This window comes from Vulpes vulpes, chromosome 7 (assembly GCF_048418805.1).
Source record: "Vulpes vulpes isolate BD-2025 chromosome 7, VulVul3, whole genome shotgun sequence".
Lineage (NCBI taxonomy): Eukaryota > Metazoa > Chordata > Mammalia > Carnivora > Canidae > Vulpes > Vulpes vulpes.
In genome coordinates, this window is record NC_132786.1 from 92,034,235 (window position 1) to 92,057,459 (window position 23,225).

Sequence of the window (23,225 nt, forward strand, 5' to 3'; positions counted from 1 at the left end):
ACATAGAGAAATACCATGTGCTTTCATTTACATATGGACAAAACAAAGGCACATTAATGGAAACAGTCCCATGAATACAGAGAAAAATGCATTAAAAGCCCATTTTTAAGTAATATAACTTCTAATTTATATATCCGCCTTATTGGCTATAGCACATTCATTTAAAAAAAAAAAAGAAAAACTTTGTTAATGCCAATCATTTTCAATGAGAAAAATTTTATGGGAAACATTTACAATGGAGTCAGGAGGCCAGCAGGGAGAGCACTATCATTTCTAGCCAACTGTACACCCCAAAAGAAAAGACGGACCTTGCACGTGGATACTACTTTACTGTTCCAGCAGGAGGAAGAAAGTCTTGCCTCCTCACCTGGCAACAGCCCAGCCAATGAAAGACTGACACAACACAGCCAACAAGAGCCACTATATTTTGAACTCCCAGTTTACCTCAGTGGACTTTCTATGCACAACGACAGCCTTCCCAACTTCCTCATTTCCTCTGTAAAGGAACTTTCATCTCTTTTGCTCTCTGGACTTGGGTATGGTTTTGCCTTAGCTTGCCTGTCCCAAATTACAATTCTCTGCTATTGCTGAATAAACTCATTTTTGCTAGTGAAATAGCTGGTAGTCTTATTTTCAGGTTAACAGAAGAGGCACAGAACAGAAAATAATTCCCAACTATCCCTTTCACACAATCTCATTTGCTACCTGATTACTGACATTTTCTAGCGATACTTTATTAATGCCTACTGGTATTCAGTTTAGATGCAGAGAGAATTATGTCATTACAGTAAAGCTAATTATTTTATCTATCACGGAAAAATGCAAAATGATACTGTCTGTACATAAATCAAAAAAGAGGGAAGTTTTCCAAACTATCATTTAGAAGGAATTTCCTTGGAAACATTGTTTATAGGCAGTTTTTTTTTTTTTTTTAAAGCATGGGCTTTTGGCCTCCAATGTTCTCCAGTACTGCTCTAACTTCACTTACACAATTCTCATTCAGTTTTCCTTTCTATTCAGAGTCTGGCCAGAGTGAAGACTTTGATACTTGCCAACAATTGGTTTCCCTGAAGTATAAGGCTTAATAATGTATTTCCTTCTCCCTGATGACTATGTTCTTGCAGCCACTCTTCTTGGCTATTTTGTTACTCCTAAATTTTTTTTTTTTTGTCAATAAATGAGAAGTAAATATTTTCATTTGTTCTCAATTTTATTTCAGTATATTTTACTTTTCTTCTTTTTACTGCTAAAAAATCCTGACTTTATCTTGCTGAAGAGCTACATCCTTGATACTAGCACAACTCTGAGTACACAATAAGGGTTTTATAAATAAAGACTGCATGCTTAAAGAAATGCACAGTATTACTCTCATCTACTCACTACATTAAAACAGCAAATGCAGCATTCAGTTTGAAATATTCAGGAGTCTTTCTGGCTTAAAATCTTACTCCAGAAGCCATTATTATATTCCTGGAGGCAGAGAGATCTTTACTTACTAGTTCACCAGATAATTCAAGCTACTGATGATCCGAGCCTAACAATATAAAAACATTCAAGTCAATCAGTAACGTTAGTATAGTGGGTAATAATTTTGTATAATAAATGAAGCCTGCTACCTTCATTATGGGCAAATATGCTATTAATTCATAGAGGAGGATTGCAAAATGTTTCTCTAATGAGCTATTGCATTTTTAGTTTCTAAGTTATCTATATTGTTGAGGGGGCTGACAGCAGGTCAGTGAGATGAGGGTGTAATCTATACTTCCAGAAAAGTCAAATTATGTGACTACAATGAATCAAATTGATAAAGGTGAGCTCCCTGGAAACAAGCACTAACTATGAAACCAAACTTACCCAAAGCTTTTCATCATTCAAATATTGCTTTTGAGTGTCAAATACTATTGTGACCTTTATTTTTCGATTTCTTCAAAGTATACCAGCCTAATTACTTGTTTTGAAGACAATGGCATTTGATATTGTATTTCAGTTACCACTTCAACATTTTTTACATAGGAAAGAAAAAAGGCATTCTGGGGCAAAACAGAATTGCAAAACTAAGTATTTTATTTCAGTAGTGACTCAGGAAAAAGCCTTGATACTTATTTCCTTTTTACTTTATTTTTTTCCACTTAAAATACTGTGAGTCATAGAGCTGTACTTCTGTAGTAAATTAAAACATCTGATAATGAACAAAAATGTCTACAAAAAAAAGGCTTCTTCACATTCTTAAACTGTTCTCTTGTTCCTCAGTGATGAGGTATGAATGCTTAAAAGGTGGACTTCCTGAGGAGACAAGTAAAAAACCTAGAGACATCTAAGGAACAAAATTCTAAGAAATATTATCAAAGTTTCCACATACTTTCCACTTTAATACAACACAACTCTTACTTTTTATATACCCTCGTTACTAACCTGTCACAGAGTAGAACTCTTCTGGAGATACTGCAATGAGACAATTGCATATCACAGAGTATGAATTTAGGCTGTAGCAAAAGTGAAACAAATACCAATACAAAGATCCTTTTGTACTATAGTACAGTTCCAAATTTCTATATTAAGGAAAATTGGTCTTATAACTGATCATTTACAGTCAACTGTGTTATGGCTCGTGCCCTCATGTTTTCTTTTGAGAGATTCAAAAGAAGAAAGGTACAGTATCCATTTACTTATTTTTTACTTTTAAAAATTTTTAGAGAGAGAAAAAGCACATGCAAGCCAGGGGGATGGACAGAAGAAAAGGGAGAGAGAGAATTTAAAGTAGGCTCTACACTCAGTGTGGAACCCTACCCAGGGCTCCATCTCACAACCCTGAGAACATGACCTGAGCCAAAATCCAGAGGCTCAACCAACCAAGCCACCCAAGAGCTTCACAGTATCCTTTTTTGCATATAATTTCATAGGTAAGTATGATTGACTTTTTTAATTCTCTAAATGTGCACATTTCTGGGAACTGGGACTTCTAGACGCATTATCAACATCATGTGAAAAATTCTCCTTCATAAACTATAAAAATAATAATTGATTTATTCTATCACAAACACAAGTCTAATTCCTTACCCAGATTTATAATGAGATATAACTTAGAATCATTATTCTTCATGAAATTTTTCCAAATAAATATAGATAGTTGTATTTTCTTAAAATTATGATTGTCTACTTATTTAAATATGAAACATTTCTAAGTTTTTCTTAAGATGCTTTCTCTGATTTTCCAAATTAGTACTAATAATTTATTTTGAAGTAGGACACAAGAAACACTCAAATAAAATAAGTTGTTGTTTTTTCATAATACAAATAGAAATTAAGCAGTCTATCTTTCCTTCTTTCCTGCTTTGACTTGGGACAAAAATCTTTCCAGAGTAGTGTAAGCCAATTCTAACCAGAGTTTTATTTTTTTTTTTAGAGATTTTATTTATTTACTCATGAGACACAGAGAGATAGAAAGAGAGGCAGAGACATACACAGAGAGAAAAGCAGGCTCCATGCAGGGAGACCAACGTGGGACTCGATCCTGGAACTCCAGGATCATACCCTGAGCTGAAGACAGATGCTTAACCACTGAGCCACCCAGGCATCCCTCTAACCAGGGTTTTAAAGGTCACATGCAAATTTCCAGTAAAGAAATAACTTTTTAAAATGGAATTCACAAGAGTAACTCTACCACTGACTTTTCACCTAAGTTCTCCATCACTTCACAATTTTTCGTGCTGCATCACTCACACACTTGGCATTAATATGTGCAGTAAACTGTCTTCCAATTACTACATAAGAATAAAATGATCAAATGTGCTCTAATGGAGAATATAATCTTTTTGGAAGACTTCCCCTAATTTAGATATGTGTCATGATCAGCATAGAAAGAGAACATTGTATTACCTTTAACTTGAACCAAACGCTTAACCAGCATTTGTGAAACAAATTAATAAACTTGCTTCCAACTTTTGATTTTATCTCCTTGATGCCAGTGAGATTTAAGAGTTAGAAAATGAGCAGAAAATAGTCAGTCAAGAGCATGTATGTCACAAGAAGTTGTCCAAGAATAGTTCGTATTTTGGACAAAAGAAAAGTAACATAATTAAGTGATGTCTGAACAACACTAAAAGCAGTACATGTTCATAACTTACTCTTTTTAAGAAGATAGTACCTATAGAGTGTCTTTCTAAAATCAGGAAAAGAAACAATCAAGCATTTTTAACTAAACATGTAATAAGCATTGAATAAATTTGTTTCTTCTTTCCCCAAACTTCTTTAAAAACAATAACATAAAATATCAATAAAATTGTTTCTACCATCTAAGTTTTAGTACACATAATAGTACTAAAATAATGTATTTATTAACATGCCCATAAAATATTTCCTTTCTTATTTATTTCACCTCTTGTTTATTTCTTTTCCTTTTTCTATAGAAGGATGCCCTCAGGTACTTGTTTATATGAACTAATTTTCAACTGCCATAAACTAAAATGTGAAAATATCGACATACTTGAAAAACTGCCTTTACTATACATTCTATTTAAAATCACATTCATGGGGCACCTGGGTGGCTCAGTGGTTGAGCATCTTCAGGTTGTGATCCCGAGGTCCTGGGATCTAGTCTACATCAGGCTCCCTGCAGGGAGCCTGCTTCTCACTCTGCCTATGTCTCTGCCTCTCTTTCTGTATCTCCCATGAATAAATAAATAAAATCTTAAAAAAATAATAAAATAACATTCACTATTCCTAAGATATTAGAAATTTTCCATCTGTGCAAAACTGGAAGATACATATGGGAAAATGAGAGAAGCATTTGGACAAATCAGGCTTATGAAGAATATCAAATGTAACTGTGCCAATATAAATTGCATTAAAATCAGGCTTAGTTTTACAAGAAAGCTTTCAAAAAAAATCTGTGTTTTCATGTCAAAATTTTGCTGACAATTCAAAAGGGAATTCATATTATAAATGTTATGTTAAAAAACAAAGGATTCAAAGTTTGCAGCAGTCCTAATGAACAGTTTAATTTAGAAGAAGGATGTGGGTGGGCAGGCAGGAGGGAAGGGAAGGAGGATGGCTGAGGGCAACTGAGGTCACAGCCTGTCTTCAATACACACCTCCTACTCAAGGGTAATAAAGGAGAAAATGTGTTCTCAGAATTATAGTTTCTCCTTTAGACTTCATTTAATGCTTTATATCTAAATGTTAAAGAGCTAAAAGAAATTAATACAGAGAAATACATGAGAACATTAAAATATATGGGGCATACATTTTAAATCAGTTACTCAGAATTTTTAAAAACGTCAACATGAAAACTGCTGGCAAGGTCATAATTAAGCTATTAAATTATCAAGTTAAGCTCCTTGTTTAGGTAAGGCAGAGTTAGACAAGCAAACAAAAATGAAACTCACACTAGGGTAACAAGATGTTTCCAAGGAAAAGTACTTGCAGTTCCCATGATGACTGGCACTGACTCTAAAATCATTTTTAAAAATCATTTTAAAAAACATTTGAACTTTGTTTTACTATAGTTGAATAAACATGTGAAAAGTTGAAACTACACTTTGATTTTCATAACATAATTATCAAATTCAACTACACTTGGATATATTAAGGTCCAATAATCTATACACCAAAAGCTTGTGCCATATATAATTATCATGTTCTATAGCCTGTACAATCAGGTTGACACAAAAAAAGTTAAAAAAATATGTTCAATCAAATTTCTCTTATAATTTAAACACAAACTTTATTGATGGTCTAAAATTGTTCACCAGGAAAAATTTTTTAATGCAAGTGATGGCTCTAACACTTATCTACATAAAATTCTCATTTTAGTTTTTTAGTAGCTATTTCTTAAAATACAAAGAATTTTGGAATGCTTAAAAAATAAGGGATATAAGTAGCAGTCATCTTCAGAAGTCTTCAAAAATATAGTGACATTTAATCAATGATTTCCTTTGAAGTTTATCCAAGTATAACTATATTCTTTAAGGCCATATAAATTTTAAATATAAGTTAATTCATTGAGAATTCCAAATTAAGAATGCTATGACTTAAATCTTTTTAAATATGACAAACTTACATCTATTTATAATATCAAAAAAGAGAACAAAATACACAGTACCAAGGAATTAAACCTCAAATTTATTCATAATGTAATAATTCTGGTATATTTATCAAAAATGCCAAGCATTTAAATTTATAGAGAATAAGTTTGAAAAAAAATCTGTGTCATAGCTTCCTCAACTTCTTCACTCCCTTTTTACAGTAATTTATAGGAAATTTAATTACAAATAACATTCTTTGATTAAAGAATCAACTTCTGTTCCAGCTTTGTCACTAACCTGTTGTGTGTGCTTATAGAAAACACTTCAAATTTCTGTGTAATTAGGTGGTGTTTAGTATAAATTTATTCTTACTTTCTCAAATGATTTAACAACAAGTGGTTAAGAGAAAGTGGTTTAGAAAATAACAGAAACCTCATGGGACACGTGGGTGGCTCAGTGGTTGAGTGTCTGGTTTTGGCTCAGAGTGTGATCCCAGAGTCCCAGGATCAAGTCCCAGGATCAGGTCCCATATCAGGCTCCTTGGATGGAGCCTGCTTCTCCTGTCTCCGCCTCTTGCTGTTGTCTCTCATGAATAAGTAAATAAAATCTAAAAAAAAAAAAAAAAAAAAAAAGAAAGAAAGAAAACTTATTCGTTTAGTATATTTTTATCGGTATATCAGGCAATCAAACAGATAATTGGATAAAATTGGGTTAGCTTAAATGGTAATGAAGGATTACCATATACTGAGTATTTGGTAGAGGCTAATTCATTCTTTCCGGACCCTAGATATGCTATTTCAAATAATCACAGGGATGTGCATATAATTTCAGCTTGATTACATAATCTACCAACCTACACTATACAACATCTATAGGACTATTTCACTCCAAATTAACTAAAAATCAAGCCAACAACTTTATTGTTACTCTTAAGTGAGTTTAGTATTTAGAACAATGCTTCTCTTATGCTAAACTATATATAGTTTATATATATATAGTTTATATATATAGTTTATATATAATCATATATATAGTTTAGCACATATATTTATATGCTAAACTATATATATATAAACTATATATATATATATATATATAGAGAGAGAGAGAGAGAGAGAGAGAGAGAGAGAAAGAGAGAGAGGCTAAAGTACTGACATGGCTAACCATTAGAATGATTTCATGATTTAAAAAAAAAAAATTAAAAGGCAAAGGCCTAGAATCTATCCATGCTAATTAAATCACAATCTCTGAGGGAGATATTTGGCTATTAGTAATTTTTCTAAAATTTCTAAGGTGACTCTGATGCTCGGCTATAGTTTGAGAGCTATCGATGATGAATCAGAAGAGATTATCCCTTAGGAATTTTAATATTTAAAAACTGTATTGAAGATGATCCACAAAGTACAGAAATTGATTAAGATGGTTTAATAAGGGGGATTCCTGGGTGGTGCAGCGGTTTGGCACCTGCCTTTAGCCTAAGGCGCGATCCTGGAGACCCGGGATCGAATCCCACATCGGGCTCCCGGTGCATGGAGCCTGCTTCTCCCTCTGCCTGTGTCTCTGCCCCTTTCTCTCTCTCTCTCTCTCTCACTGTGTGCCTATCATAAATAAATATTTTTTTAAAAAGATGGTTTAATAAGTGGGAATTTGGAAACTGAGACTGAAAATATCAATTTCTTGAGTTTTGAATTAGTGGTGGTTGATTAAAAACATAGGAAAAGTTTTTAAAGATAAGAGAGATTTTTAACATAAATAAATATTTATGGGAAAGATCCAACAGACAGGGAGAGATTGAGGTTATGAAAGGCAAATGGGAAAAATCCATTCTTAAGGTTGGAGATCCACAGGAATAATCAAGATCCATAGGAGAAGAAATGTACACAATAAAAAAAGATATCTCCTTTCTTTTCTGTAACAGAAGAAAATATGAGTCCAAAAGCAAGTGTATAAAACTTAGAGAAGGTGAGAGGATTCCAATAAAATAATGTCTCTTTCCTCTAAAGTTGGATCTAATACTACCTATGGGAAAAAAGTAAACCTGCATTATAAGTAATAAATATTTTCTAGGTATTAGCTGACTTAATTCTTAAAAGAACTCAGGCAGAGAGGTAGTGTCACCCTTACAGTTCAGAAAACAGGCAGACAGAGGCTAGGCAACTTTCCTAAAATTACAGGGGCAAAATGATCTGTAAATTGGACTCTAGAGCAGGAACTCTTAGCCTCCACATTACTACATCGTCTGTCAGCTAAGGTTCCCCAGTACTTCACAGACTAGAGTGAAGTCTTCTCCTCTGACATTAGGCAAACCTCACTCTGATTCTCTTTATTCTCCTTTAGAAAGTTACTTTACCTTTTTCAGACTCGATCATATTATTAGCGGGCAGCCTGGGTGGCTCAGTGGTTTAGCGTCGCCTTCAGCCCAGGGCCTGATCCTGGAGACCCGGGATTGAGTCCTGTGTCAGGCTCCCTGCATGGATCCTGCTTCTCCCTCTGCCTGTGTCTCTGCCTCTCTTTCTCTCTGTGTGTCTGTCATGAATAAATAAGTAAAATCTTTTTTAAAATTATATTATTAGCAAAATATAGAAAATAGAACTTTCCTCAGAAAATTGCTGGGAAGAAAAATTAAATTTCATTGCATGTTAACTATTTATATACTTCCAATATTAGCAAGGCACAGTTCTGAGTACTGAGGGGTACATTAATCAGTGGAAAAGAATTTTTTTTTCATAGAGTTTATGTCCTAATAGAAGAGAAGCAGCAGCAGCAGCAGCAGCAAGTGCACAAATACTATGGACTAGAAAAGATTTCTCTTAATTCCCAAGGATTTACCACTTCAAAGAAACATTAACCTCCAAGTTCCTTCATTCACAAGTGCTGCTTCCACTTTGCACTGTTAGCCCTTTTGAGAAACATATCCCTTTATGATTTTCGTTATAGCAACCCCAAGCACAGACAGTAAGCTTTTGTGATACTGAAAAAGAAGCATCCTGTCAATAAACAAAACAGATAAAATTTTAAGGTTTTGTGAAAAGATGATTAACAAGAGTCAAAAGAAATTTAATGTAGCTGTATTAATTTCCAAACAAGTAGACTTTAAGAATCATTACTGGAGATAAAAAATAATAATTTATAATGATAAATGAAGCTATCAAATGTTTAAATTTATTTTAATCCATTAACATGACCTCAAAATATATAAAGTAAAAACAGAACTAAAAGAAGAAACAAATTTATAATCACTATGGAAGACTTGCACATAGTATTAGCAATTCATGATAATTAGTCAGAAGCTGAAAAGATATGGAAAATCATTAAAGATATTGATTATATAAACAATACAATGAACATATTTCTCATATTTAGAATACCATATCCAACAATGAAGATTTGCATTTAAGTGCAAATTAAGTATTACTAACAGTGGCAATATGTCACAATGTAGGCATCAACAAACTTCAGAGAATTTAAACTACTCAGAGTATGTTAACTAACCACAGTGAAAGTTAGGAATTAATTAAAACAGAAAACGAGAACATGCACATATACACAAGAAAATTCCTGATTTCCTGGAAATTAAATATTACTCTAAAAGATGCAAGAAACAAAGAAAAATGGAAACAAATTATAAAATACTCTGAACTAAAAATATTTCAAAATTTGTAAGGAAAAAAATTTGTGAAATAATATAGGTTAAGCAGCATTAAGAGAGACATTGGTAGCTTTATTTCATTTTTGAGACTTGAGAAATAATTAGTTGTGTTTTATATACTTTAATATTAAGAAATTATTTTTAAACAATTTATTTAAATGAATAATAAAGTGAACAGTTCACCTGTTTCTTCTACCCTAGAAACCCAGCCTCTGCTCTGGCAACTGCTAATCTGTTCTACCTGTGAGTTTTTTGGGGTTTTTTTGAGACAAATTATGAGACATTATACAGTATTTGTCTTTCTCTGATTTACTTCATTTAGCATAATGCCCCTGAGGTTCATCCATGTTGACTCAACAAGAAAGTACGTGAGAATTCAATAAAAGAAAAGAGATTTACACCCAATACCACTGAAATACTAAGGATCACGAGACTGCTACAAACAATCCTAAGCCAACAAATTAGACAACCTAGAAGAAATGAATAAATTTCTAGAGACATACAATCTACCAAGACAGAATCACGATGAAACAGACTGATTACTAGTAAGGAGACTGAATCAGCAATCAAAAACCTCCCAAAAAATTAAAGTCCAAGACTAAAAGGCTTCATTGGTGAATTCCACCAAACACATAAATAAGAATAAATACCAGTCCTTGTCAAACTCTTCCAAAAACACAGAAGAGAAGGAAACTCATTCAAATTCATTAACCTGATACTAACATCAGACAAGAACACTAGAAGAAATAAAAATTACAGGCCGATATTCCTTATAAACATAGATGTAAAAATCCTCAACAAAATATTAGCAAAGTGAATTTAACAATCTATTAAAAAGACCATGTACTCTGATCAAATAAAATTTATTCCAAGGATGCAAGGATGATTCTCCGTCTGTAAATCAGTTAATGTGAGACACTACATTAAAGATAAAAACTGTATGATCGTCTCTTTTTTTCCAGCTGTGCCACAAATCCTTAACAAAAAGCAAAACAATTTTGCAGAGCAGAAGATCAAGCATCTGAGAAAGAAGTTTGCCCAAAAGGTTGCTTCAAAAGGCAAGGAAGATGCTTATCTATGAAAAAGCTCAGCATTACCACAAGGAATATAGGCAGATGTACAGAACTGAGATTCTAATGGCAAAGATGGCAAGGAAAGCTAGCAAATTCCATATACCTACAGAACCCAAATTGGTATTTATCATCAGGATCAGAGGTATCAATGATGTGAGCCCAAAGGTTTGAAAGGTGTTGTAGCTTCTTTGCCTTCACCAGATCTTCAGTGGCACCTTTGTTAAGTTCAACAAGACTTCAGTTAACATGCTAAGGATGGTGGAGTCATATACATGTAGCATGGGAGTACCGAAATCCAAAGTTGGTAAATGAGTTGATCTACAAGTGTGGTTATAGGAAAATCAATAAGTGAATTGCCCTGACACATTAACACACTGATTGCTCAATCTCTTGGTAAATATGGCAGCATCTGCATGGAGGATCTGATTCACGAGATCTATACTGTTGGAAAACGTTTTAAAGGAGCAAACAACTTCCTATGGCCCTTCAAATTATCTACGCCATGATTCCCCCAATAGAGAAAAAGACCACCCCATTTTGTAGAAAGTAGAGATGCTGGCAACAGGGAAGACCAGATAAATAGGATTATTAATAGGAGGAACTAAGGTATCTTTGAGGATTATTTTTGTAATCTGGTCAGTTAATAAATGACTACTTCCAAATTTTAAAAAATTATGATCATCTAAATAAAAAACGATCTGACAAAATTCGACATCCATTTATGATTTAAAAAAATCTTTATCCAAATGGGTACAGGGAAACCTATATCAACATAATAAAGGTCATATATGGCAAGGCCACAGTTGACATTGTACTCAGCAATGAAAAGCTGAGAAAGCTTTTCCTCTAAGATCAGGAACACATTTATAACATTAAATGCCTGTACTGGAAAATAGAAAGCTTGAAAATAAATTATGTATGCTTTTCTTTCAAGAAGTTGGAGAGAGAAAAGTGAATTGAATCTAAAAATACAAAAGTGAAAAAAGAATAAAAATAATAAATCAATAAAGTCTAATGCAAACATTCAAAAAAGCAAACCCCCTCTCTCTCTCGCTCTGCCTACTATTTCCCTTGTTTGTGAGTGTTCTCTAATAAATAATTTTTTAAAAGGCTTTTTGTTGACTGATAATTAAACCACATTAAGATCAAACATTTTGTTTATTAAAAGACAATAAACATACTGTTATGATTGATATTTGCATTACACATACACAAAGGACTTAAATGCATCATATATAAAAATCTCTTACATATTAACCCAACTAAAAACTTGTGCCAAAGACCTCATACTTCATAAAAGGAAATATCTTAATGGTCAGAATGCATGTGAAATGGTGAACAATTTTTTTTCACAAGGAAATAAAAACCACAATTCATTTATCATTAGACTCTATTACAAAGGGTAAAATCAATTTTTAAAAAGATAATAACAAGTGTTGGAAAGATGTGGAATAATGGGAGGTCTCAAAAATTCCTGTCGAGGGTGTAAATCGATGTCATTTTGGAAAATTTTGTCAGCAGTTGCAAAAGAAGAGCATAAACACACTCTGGGATGCAGTAGTTCTTTAAGTGTACCATATGGCAGTGAGAGTTAACACTCTACAAAACAGGAAAAAAACTTGGTTGACTCTCACCAATAGAACATTGAGCAAAAGACATGCATGTAGTGTAAGTCCACATACATAAACATGAAAAAACAGGCTAACTTATGTCAGAAGGCAGACGAATGGTTACTCTTGCATGATGGGGGCTTCCCAGTTTAATTGAAAATGTTCATTTTATGAAAATTAATTGTTTATGATATTTCAGTTTTCTGTACATATATTATACCTCAAATTTAGTTTGTAAAAGTTAAAAACTACATATAATTTCTTCAGTTTCACTCAAAACCAAAAAAAAAAAAAAATTTGCACTGGTACTTCCAACTAACTGAAAATATAGAATCATACCTTGTATTATTGCCCTAAAGACTTTTGCCTTATTTTTAGCCAATTTTAGAAAGTTAATCTAGGTTTTTTTTTAATATTTTATTTATTTATTTGTCAGAGAGAGAGCACAAGCAGAGGGAGCAGCAGGCAGAGGGAGAAGGAGAAGCAGGCTCCCCGTGGTGCAGGAAGCCCAATGCAGGACTCCATCCCAGGACCCTACCCAGGACCCTGAACCAAAGGCAGATGCTTAACTATTGAGCCACCAGGCACCTGATCTAGGTCTTTCTTAATAAAACTAGCTTCAAAATATACAGAAAATGCTTTGAAATTCAAAGAATTTTAAAGTAATTGTTTTTCATTAATAATCCTTTCAGCATCTATAAAAAGGTAAGATGCTGCTTCTCCCTCTGCCTATGTCTCTGCCTCTCTCTGTGTATGATTCTCATGAATAAATAATAAATAAAATATTTTTTAAAGCACAGATTTAGTCTGACAAATGAAACATAATTAGTGCAAAGCAAATAATCATATCTCCTCTTGGGAATTTTTTTTCCTCTTCGAAATTTTTAATAGTTCCTTATTGCCTATAGAAATGTCTATTTTATCTTTTTTTTTAAATTTTTTAATTGGACTTCAATTTGCCAACATATAGCATAACACCCAGTGCTCACCCCGTCAAGTGCCCCCCTCAGTGCCCATCACCCAGTCACTCCAACCCCCGCCCACCTCCCTTTCGACTACCCCTTGATGGTTTCCCACAGTTAGGAGTCTCTCATGTTCTGTCACCCTCACTGATATTTCCCACTCATTTTCTCTCCTTTCCCCTATGATCACTTTCACTATTTTTTATATTCCCCAAATGAATGAGACCATATAATGTTTGTCCTTTTCCGATTGACTTATTTCACTCAGCATAATACCCTCCAGTTCCATCCACGATGAAGCAAATGGTGGGTATTCGTCATTTCTAATGGCTGAGTAATATTCCACTGTATACATAGACCACATCTTCTTTATCCATTCATCTTTCGATGGACACCGAGGCTCCTTCCACAGTTTGGCTATTGTGAACATTGCTGCTAGAAACATCGGGGTGCAGGTGTCCCGGCATTTCACTGCATCTGCCTTTGGTTCAGGGTCCTGGGTAGGGTCCTGGGATGGAGTCCTGCATTGGGCTTCCTGCACCACGGGGAGCCTGCTTCTCCTTCTCCCTCTGCCTGCTGCTCCCTCTGCTTGTGGTCTCTCTCTGACAAATAAATAAATAAAATATTAAAAAAAGACCTAGATTAACTTTCTAAAATTGGCTAAAAATAAGGCAAAAGTCTTTAGGGCAATAATACAAGGTATGATTCTATATTTTCAGTTAGTTGGAAGTACCAGTGCAAATTTTTTTTTTTTTTGGTTTTGAGTGAAACTGAAGAAATTATATGTAGTTTTTAACTTTTACAAACTAAATTTGAGGTATAATATATGTACAGAAAACTGATCATTAAGCCCATTCACGTTCAGAGTTACTATTGAAAGATATGATTTTAGTGTCATCATGATACCTATTCAGTCCCTGCTTTTGTGGATTATTTCTTTGGACTTCCTGTTTCTTTTACAGAGTTCCCCTTAATATTTCTTGCAGAGCTGGTTTGGTGGTCACATATTCAGTTTCTGCCTATCTTGGAAGCTCTTTATCTCTCTTTCTATTCTGAATGAGAGCCTTGCTGGATAAAGTATTCTTGGCTGCATGTTCTTCTCATTTAGAACCCTGAATATACCCTGCCAGGCCTTTCTGGCCCGCCAGGGCTCTGTGGAGAGGTCTGCTGTTAATCTAATATTTCTCCCCATATAAGTTAGGGATCTCTTATCTCTTGCTGCTTTCAGGATTTTCTCTTTATCTTTGGAATTTTCAAGTTTCACTATTAGATGTTGAGGTGTTGAATGATTTTTATTGATTTTAGGGGGGGATCTCTCTGTCTCCTGGATCTGAATGCCTGTTTCCCTCCCCAAGTTAGGGAAGTTCTCAGCTATGATTTGTTCAAATACACTTTCTGGTCCTCTGCCCCTTTTGGCGCCCTCTGGAACCCCAAATAAACATAGATTTTTCCTTCTGAGGCTGTCATTTATTTCCCTTATCCTTTCCTCATGGTCTTTTCATTGTTTTTCTCTTTTTTCCTCAGCTTCCTTCCTTTTTATCAACTTGTCTTCCATGTCACTCACTCTTTCTTCTACCTCATTAACTCTTGTCGTTAGGACCTCCAGTTTGGATTGCATCTCATTTAATTGATTTTTTTTTCTGCCTGATTAGATCTAACTTCTGCAGTAATGAAGTCTCTTGAATCTTTTATGTTTTTTTCCAGAGCCACCAGTAGCTTTATAATTGTGCTTCTGAATTGGCTGTCTGACATTGAATTGTAATCCAAATTTTGTAACTCTGTGGGAGAGAGTACAGTTTCTGATTCTTTCTTTTGTGGTGGGTTCTTCTTTCTAGTCATTTTGCTCAGTGCAGAGTGGCTAAAAATGAGTTGTACTTGTTAGAAGTGCAAACTCTTCTCTCTGTAGCATTCCAGCTGTTCTCTCTAAATCTCAGGCCAAATTCATAGGTTTTCAGGATGATTTGAAAGTTATCTGGGTAAATTGGTGGGGACAGGTGACTTGGGGACCCTACTCTTCCACCATCTTGCCCCACCCCCAAGTCTATTTTTTTCAACACTTTTTAAATAGTTTACAAAATGACCTTAATCTGGGTTTGCTGTATTAATTCCCTCTACTCTTTATTCTATTCACTTGAATGTTAAACTACTGATTGAATGTTTACATCCCAAATACTATCTTAGAAGTTATCTCCATAGAGATAAACAAGGCAGTCAAATCCCTTCTTCCAGTGGAATTATACATCTCATAGAAATGATTTATAAGAAGGAAAAACTATGCATATAGGTCTATACCTCTTATCCCCACAACAACCACTCAGTCACAGCTAATGGATGAAATCAGAAAATGCTCTTGTTTCCCTCCCACCACTCCACCTCGTTATATGCAGCTGAAACCCAAAGACATACTGCAAGCTGGACTGGATTCTAATGATTCTGTTGAAAGGTACTGAGTCAAAAGCTACTGTTAGCTCCCTTTATCCTTACTCTCAGTGCACTCCAAGGCATGTTGTAAAAAAAAAAAAAAGTGGACTACCTAATAAATATAAGCAAAAAACTTGAGAAATTACCAAATGGATTATGGTTTTCATTCACTGAAAGTCCACATCAATCCCACTACAAAGAAAAATCATCTTGGGCCTGAAGTTATGACATAAGTATCCTTTAAGACTATGCTCCAAATATGTCCAAATAAGACTATGCTACAGATATGCCTATCTCATACCACATTATTTCGAGGTACACTATTTTCATTACTGTACTAGATATCTTGGCCTGCCATAACAAAATTCCAAGGTCTGGGGAGCTTAAATAATAGACATTCCACAGTTCCAGAGGCTGGAAGTCCAATATTAGGGTGCAAGTATGGTCAGGTTCTCATGACAGCTCTCTTCCTGGCCTGCAAATGGCCATCTTCTTCCTATGTGGTGGCATGGAGGATAAAGATCTTCCTCTTTATCTTCTTATAAGACCACCAGTCCCATAGTTGTAAGATTCCACCAACATGATCTCATTTAACTCCTAAAGACCATATTTCCAAATACAGTATTATCAGCATCAGTTGCATTATGAGTTAGAACTATAATATATAAATTTTGGTAGGGACACAGTTTTGTCCTAAAGCAATTATACTTTATAAGTTTAGAATCTAGAGATAGGGAAGCCCTGGTGGCTCAGTGGTTTAGTGGCACTTTCAGCCCAGGGCATGATCCTGGAGACCTGGGATCAAGTCCCACATCAGGCTTCCTCCATAGAGCCTGCCTCTCCCTCAGCCTGTGTCTCTGCCTCTCTCTCTTTCTCTCTCTCTCTCTCTCTCTCTCTCTCTCCTTGTCTCTCATGAATAGATAAATAAAATCTTAAAAAAAAAAAAGAATCTGGAGATAAAGCCATAGTGACAAATGATTGCAGCAATGTAACTATATTCATATTTTGAATAAACTCAAATGTTAATTAGCTTTGACAACCACTTGGAAATAAAATAGACTTTATGAAAAAGAACATTAGATAACCTCAGGAAACATGGCCAACTGATCTTGGCTTTAGATTTGTCAAAACATCCTTTAGCTTGATTACACTTTAGACAGATTCCTTTGTGACTCTAGCTCTCTAACATCCTTTTCTTTTTCTTTAGAAAACTAAAATTTTCTTACTTTAGAATACGGAAGTAAGTTTTCGTACTTTAAAAAACCTGCTATTGGAAATTTGTTCTCTGATCCTTTGAAATATAAATCTCTCAGCATCTTGCCCATTTTGTAACCCAGGAACATCTTTTTTCAAAGACCTAGAAGCCAAACCCTTTGAAATATAATCATCCAGAAAAAAAACAGTTCCAGGTGGTGGGTAGAGCCTAATTTCTATAATCCCCAACTGGCAAACACAGTTAACCTCATCCCCTTGACAAACCTCCCTACTAATGCATCCTCCATTAGTTTTTCACTAGCTCATCCCAGTGCTTAAAAATCTTCCAGCCTTCTGAGCAGAGTTGAGTTCAGTCTACCTCTCTCATACTGCAATAGTCTTGACCTCTATTTCAATAATCTTGAATAATGTCTTCCTTGCCTGTTTAACTTATCCAGTGCAGTTTTTGAGAGTTCTAAATAAAGAATAATCTGTAAGATAAAAATAATAAATATCCTGTAATAAATATATACCATAGTAAATCCCATATTCTTATCTTGCTGAGTGGTAAATTTTACAGCCGTTAAAGCATAAAAACCCCTAACTTATTTTTAACCAAGAGGAAAATGGGACAGATGAAAGAAAGAAGGCCACTGAGCTGAAGTCTTCTCCTTTGCTTTGAGAAAGATGCTGAGCTAATCAACCAATTATGCTAGAAAGGTTAACTAACTAGGTAACTTTACTTAGGGATCAGAAGGAAGAGCCAAAAGACAATGAGAACTACTTTCTAAAACATGATTTTTTTTTTGTGGGGTCTATTTATTATAACTTGACCACACCTATTGTTCTAATTTTAATACTAGATTTTTAAATAGAATTATTTTTAAAAGGAAAATAAGTACTCTTATTGGATTTTCTATAAAGAATATTTATTAATAAAAAAGACATCATGCTCTTAATTTCATGTTTTTTATAAAAAATGTGTAAGTTGTTTGGTCCAGTACTATTATCTGTTCAAAAGGGCTTTATTAACTGAAAAAAAAAAAAAAAAGATAATTTCTATTATCTTCTATTTCTTCCTCCTGCTCTGTGTTGTCCCAAAACCAGAAGCATATATTTACTTATCCAAAGGGGAAAAAAGGAAAGTAACAAAACAGAGATAGACTTAAAATAATGAAACATTGCTTTCATCTTATTGTCCCAATATTCACAGCCATGTAACAACAGACAAGCCTCCAAGCTAAAATAAGAAATACAACAAACCAGTAACTTACAATTCTCTTAAGGGATAGAAATTACTGAGAAACTTTTATATATCAAAGGAAATGCAAATCTACATAAGCATGATTTTCTAAAATTTTCCACAAAATATTATTCAGTAAATTATTCTATACAATCTCTCATTTGTCATAAAGTGTGGCTATTTCCTTAACCATGTTTAAGTGCTGTCTAAAGAATCTTATTCTCCTAACTGGCTTTTTTGGTCAGGTTTCATTTTGGCAGTGAGGTATATCTCAGTTGCTCCTCCATGGAAAGCTGTATGTTACCTCTTTCATTAATCTATAAGCATCTAGGTCCAAAGAATTAATTCATCATCTGTGCTTTTAATTTTTAAATTGTTATTTGGCATAGTTTTCCAATTAAATTATTAAAAATTATAGGTCCCAAAGTCCCTCAATATTCATCTTACATAATCAATACATATTTGAGGAAAATGCTCATTAAGTACAGATTTCTATATCCTATAAAAAAAAAATCCTTCAACTGCCTGACAAAGACCAGTTGTAATCTTTCTGATGTTTATTTCCATTTTGCTTTGAAAAAGGAAGGCACACAGGTATATGTTAGAGTGAATTGACTGTTCTTGAAGACTTGTTATAGCCTTCATGAATGAAGGCTACTATCTATCCTACTTCTCAATTATTTTCTCAGCAACACTTAGACTATTCATCAAATGGTTTCCTTTGTAGGGATGCTGCTGTTAAATTATTTTCAGAGGAAATTATAAGCAGTAGAAATTATTAGTACAAACTAGTCAGAAATGCAAAAAAAAAGAAATACCATCATTTGATTAGAAAGTTTCCTAAAGTGGGTTTTTTAATGCTATTAATATTTCAGTACTGAAGTTAGGGGCTGACAATGTTAAAGATACATACCCTAAAATGTTCAAAAGTGATTATGACCCTACCTGAAGAAAGGTTTGCTATTAGGACACATCAGTAATCTTGGCACCACATCAGTAGGTAGGGACATAGGAAAGTCACATTTAAGAGGTTAAGTCTATTACTTGTACTTAATGAAGACAACAGCTATAATCCAGTTGCATACTGCTTCTTTTTTATAAGTTGTCCTCAATTATATAAAGTGGTGCTTCTGGAGTTAAGAGTTTTTTTTTTTTTAATTTTTATTTATTTAGGATAGTCACACACAGAGAGAGAGAGAGGCAGAGACACAGGCAGAGGGAGAAGCAGGCTCCATGCCCTGGGAGCCCGACGTGGGATTCCATCCCGGGTATCCAGGATCGCGCCCTGGGCCAAAGGCAGGCGCCAAACCGCTGCGCCACCCAGGGATCCCAAGAGTTTTAAAATGAATTCCTTAAGAGGAGACAAAACTGATGCTAATAGAATTCATTTACTTAGACAGGAATTTTTCAGGGTCAGTATGACTCCAAACAGGGTATTTTATACTCTCAGCTGAATTCCATTGGCATATCTTAAAAAGAGACCTAAAGAGGCTTTTCAAATTGGTGACATATATAACTACAAAAATTCTCTGTAGTGACGTGTATTTAGACATCAAGGACAAGGCTTGGACTGTATAACCTGGACAACACTGTGGCACTGTCTTAGGTTTCACTCTCTCACACATAAATGTGAAACAGAAAAAATATCATTAGGCATCAACCTCAGAAATGAGATATGGTCACAACAAGAGAGGCCAGGGCCCTTAAAAAATGATCGCTTTAGGATGAACAAGCACATGTGGTTATTTCGAAGATAATTTACACATAAATTTGTGGCATATAGACTTAGAGCAAGCTCATAAAGTCACAAGGCTTCTAAGAATGCTGGATAGAAGAGAGAAATATTAGTAAGTTGAATATTAAATGAATTTCACAGACAACTTCAATCCCAATTCCAGGTCCTGTAAAGTCCAAATTGTTCCCCATGTGGCTGAAAACTCACACGAGGCTCATTCTCTAATTCTAGTTGTTGATGTAGCTGGCAACAGGACAACACTGCCTGCCACATCTAGGATACATGAATGGACCTATCGTCCCTCATGGATCTGTTGTCCAAAAGGACCAATCCTGTTGGCACCTTGACTTTTGACTTCTGACCTCCACAATTGAGAGAGAATATATTTCTACTGCTTTCTGCCACCAATTTTGTGGTTGTTGTGGCAGCTCTTAGGCTCTAAAATACAGGGACACTTCCTTCTTCTCAGAGGGCCTCTGCTTCAGGTCTAACTCAAGGCCTCCTCATTGAGGGGCTTTCCTTGATGATGTCATTAAAATAAATCTCTAAATCTACCAACCTCTATCACTGAATCCTATTCATTTTTATAGCACTTACCAAAAGTTATAATTACATATTTATGTGTTTATTTCCTGACTTCTTCACTAAACTATAAACTCTATAGAGGCTCTTTGTTTTCTGCAGTTGATTAAGCACAGTGTGTCCAGCAAATCATACATGCGTAGCACACAGTTGGGTTCAAAAGTTGTTAATACATAAATGTATTATAAATGAATAATCTATGAATGTAATTGAGCCCTTTAACCAGTTTCAAAAAATAAAATTAAAAGCACACACAAAACATTCATGAGCACAGAATTTACTAAAGAATAGAAGGCAAGAGAAATGGATTGTTTTCTACTGCACAGTACAAAAACTTGAAATCTTAGATATTTCTGTTTTCAAAATTCCTTCTGGGAATGCCACAACTATTGGTTTCTTTTGACTTTCCCCCATGCAGTGCTCAATCTCATGTTTTCTCCCTGACTCATGTTCTTTCTGGTCCCTTCTACATTATCTCAGAAACAAAAAAGAAATTCCTATCTTATACAGATGGGTTTTATACTCTTAAGCTTAACCCTGAACATAAGCTCCCAGTGTGGTCACCTCCTAAATAATTTTCCTGTTTTAAAAACATTTACAGAGTGCTACTTACACATCAATGACTATTCTGTTAAGAAATTTTCACAACTTAGAAATAAGGCAAAGAGAAAGCCACAAATCTTTTTAATTGTATATGGTGGAGCATTGTTTAACCAGTCCATCTAAGTATTGTTTAATTACCTAAGAGACAGTATCTTTGACTTAGTATATATTATTAATTAAAAGCCCAGAGAAGGCAAAGTTACAGGTTAACTTGTAGGTTTTTGTCTAATACAAATGTAAATGATTTCTGTCTAGTAGAAAAGGGAGTCTCCAAGGTTACAGTCCCTGTAGAACATTAACCCATTAGGTATCTAACATAGTCATTCTGGCTCAATAATCATACCACCAACATAGCTCTCTTCCAATAACCAGCTACGTAGATATGTGACATGTGCTCATCCTATTTAGAACTCTCATATATAGGATATACAAAATATAGAATATTCTATATGTGAGAGTTCTATGATAGACTTCTGAAAATGATAGTGTAGCAATTTTAAGTGTTTCAAAAAATGTTAACTCACCAATTACTTATCAAGTTGTGTTTTTCTTTTAAGAAATATTTTTTTCCCTTCTAAATGGAGTTGCACTGCATTAAGATCTTAGGATATTAACTTAATAGCATCCCCCCCCCCAACACACACACACCACGTAACACATAGCATGAAAAATGTTAGGAGATTAACGCAGAAAGATAAAATGCTATACAGGATTCGCTTTCGCTTTCCCTCTGAGTAACAGACCACATTTTCCTAATATTTCCACTTTCTTTTTTTAACTCAAAGTGATTAAAAAAGCAGCCACACAGAAGTTAGAAAACTATTCTCTCATTGAAACTAATAACAGAGAGATTATTAGTGTGGCCTGTATTCACATGCTGCTCCTTACCCTTATACAGCACACGTAACTAAAGCCATCTCTGGGCAAAGGGTCTTGTAGAAATGGCACTAGGTCAGATATAAAATGTATGGCAGACCATCTTCTTTAAGTATTCCCCTCCATTCTAGGGAACATCCCTGAAGCATTTAGTCAAAATAATATCAAGTAAAGCCATACAGAGTTTATAATAGTCTGATTCAATCATCTTAAATATTTAAAAAAAAAAAGATTTTATTTATTTGAGAGAGAGCACATGAGCAGGGGGAGGAGAAGAGAGGGGGAGACATGCAGATTCCCCATCAAGACCTGAGCCAAAGGCAGACGCTTAGCAGACAGAGCCACACAGGCGTCCCCTAGCCACACTAAATACTTGGTTGTCAAGGGCCATTTCTATCACTGCAGAAAGTTCTATCAGACAGTGCTATGTGAGATCTGACAGGAGGGGAATTCAGTACTTCACAAATCAGAACACAACAGCAGCTCAGCTGAAAGGTCTCACATTTATTACTGAACCAACCTACTGGTATAGAGGCATAGTAACAGAGAAAATAATTTCCTTGATAAGACATGTCTATTGGCCAGGTAGGAAGGATGTTTCCATATTGATAGGATAGGAACATGTGATCTCCATGCAGCTTAAATATGTGTGCCAATTACATTTGTTATTTCATGATGTGTGACACTTCCTCATAGACTGCGCTTGGTTCTTCTCCAGTGTCTCTTCTTGGAGTTGTACCTGATTTTATTATCAGTTTTCATCTGAATCCACTGGGGAATGGGACAATTCTGCTTTTGTTTCTTGGCCAGTAATCACTTGATTCTGAAAGTCTTGTGAGAAGACATGGTGAGGAACAGTCAACCACATACAACCAAGATGGCGACAAAAAGGAGAGAAACATCTTAAATATTTACATAAGAATAGTAAGAACTAAAAGCTAAGTCTTCAGGTTATATGTATAAGCATACACACGCACTTATACATATGAACTTATATACACGTATGCATACATTTAAATTATCACTATCATATTAAGGTGGTAACTTGCAGTTATATTAACTTACCATAGACTATCAGAGTTTGACTTTTTCTTAAAAGATTTGACTGCAGAAAAGCTACTTTAAATAATGTTCTTGTTTCTTTAAAATTTTTAATGTGTGCTTCAAGGTGACACACTGAATATCAAAATATCTACTACCTTTCACTTAGCATTTGTTTTTAAGATAATAGGAACATTAAAAAATGTAACCTGA

At 34.5% G+C, this 23,225-nt stretch overlaps 1 long non-coding RNA gene across 1 annotated transcript; it reads right to left on the reverse strand.

Moving 5' to 3' along the window:
• Positions 1 to 2,046: 2,046 nt before the first annotated feature.
• LOC140599720 (uncharacterized) lies at positions 2,047 to 8,545 on the reverse strand. The gene is made up of 2 exons (XR_012002682.1): positions 8,374 to 8,545; positions 2,047 to 6,630 (listed from the first exon to the last, which is right to left on the reverse strand). It is a non-coding gene; the product is annotated as an uncharacterized lncRNA (long non-coding RNA).
• Positions 8,546 to 23,225: the final 14,680 nt, after the last annotated feature.